This window comes from Triticum dicoccoides, chromosome 4A (assembly GCF_002162155.2).
Source record: "Triticum dicoccoides isolate Atlit2015 ecotype Zavitan chromosome 4A, WEW_v2.0, whole genome shotgun sequence".
Classification (NCBI taxonomy): domain Eukaryota; kingdom Viridiplantae; phylum Streptophyta; class Magnoliopsida; order Poales; family Poaceae; genus Triticum; species Triticum dicoccoides.
The window spans coordinates 507,342,987-507,344,447 of NC_041386.1; the positions used below are offsets into that span (position 1 = coordinate 507,342,987).

Below are 1,461 nucleotides of genomic sequence, written 5' to 3' on the forward strand. Positions count from 1 at the left end.
ATCTTTGTATTTCAGACAGTAGCTTTGCTACCACTTGAGTAATACAAATTTCACCCGCAAGAAAAACACACCAAATAGTACAGTAGTACTTTTGCATGCTAAGTGTAGAGAAGAATAGAGAAGAATTGAACAAAGACAACCAGTACATTCTAATCTTTTTTAATCTCTGTGAGCCATGTACATCGCACACGGTATCCAATTTTCTCTTCACATCAATATGAACCACACGCATGATCACAAGCATGGATCAAACGAGTAGTGCGTCCGTGGAGATGAAGCTGTAGATGGCCATGTCCCTAACGGCGCCCTTGACCACGCAGTACCTCCGCAGCACGGCCTCCCGCCGGAACCCGGCCTTCTCCAGCACGCGCTGCGACGTGACGTTGCGCACGTCCACCAGCGCCTCCACGCGCTCCCAGCCCCTCCACCTCCTCGAACACGGTGGCGACCGCTCGCTTCACAGCGGCCGTGGCCACGCCCTTGCCCCAGTGCGCGCGCGCCACCACGTACCCGAGCTCGGCGCGGCACGCGTCCGCCATCGGCGACATGGACACCGAGCTGACGGGGCGGTCGCCACCGGGGAGGCATATGGTGCCGAACCAGGGGTGCGGCAGCGCGGCGTCCCGGAGGAACGCGAGCAGGGCGTCGCGGGACGTGTAGGGGTCCCACGTCATGAAGGTCGTGACCTCGGGATCCGACACCCACGCCATCATGGCGTCGGCGTCGGCGAGGTCGAGAGGCCGGAGGGTCACATCTCGCACGCGCTCCGTTGTCGTGGTGGGCGCTTCTTGCTCCATTCCCCGGCCTAGCTTGTTTGGACTTTTGGACACGGTCACTTGAGAAGCTGGATATAGTTAGTGGTCCAACGAATCAATAGTCTGTGAACTGGTCGCCGGATCCTATAAGACTCCAAGAGCACTGCGTTACACGTCGTCACCAACCACGGCCCACCTGGGAGTTGTGAATTTGTGATGTGTACCGAGATGGCACGAGATGTCATTGTCGCGGTCAGTAGATTCGAATTTAGATAAAGAAATATTGATCGAGCACGCAACAACCAGCGTGAGGAAAAAGAGCCCTGCTCCGGTGCTCCTCCCTAACCTAGTTTCCGAAGGGTATTTTTATCCCCGCGAGTTTTTTTTCCTGGCCCGCCGTAGCCCAGATCCCAGCCCTGTCTAGTCCTGTATAACCCAGACCGTATACGTACAGTACCCTGGTCCAAAAAAAACATCACACGACTCCATGACCATGTAAGACCTGTCGAATCCAGTCATTCACGCAACTTGTAACACCCTCGATGCGACTATATCTCCCACGTGTCGAGGCACGACTTAGAGGCATAATCGCATTGAAGGCATATGTCGCAAGTTAGACAATCTTCACAACATCCCATGTAATATAAATCATAAAGGGGAGATAACATAGTTGGCTTACACTCGCCACGTCAATCAAGTGCATAAA

At 54.3% G+C, this 1,461-nt stretch overlaps 1 pseudogene; it reads right to left on the reverse strand.

The window, feature by feature from the left end:
- Nucleotides 1-247: 247 nt before the first annotated feature.
- On the reverse strand, nucleotides 248-797 carry LOC119283589 (annotated as a pseudogene).
- Between the last annotated feature and the right edge of the window lie 664 nt (nucleotides 798-1,461).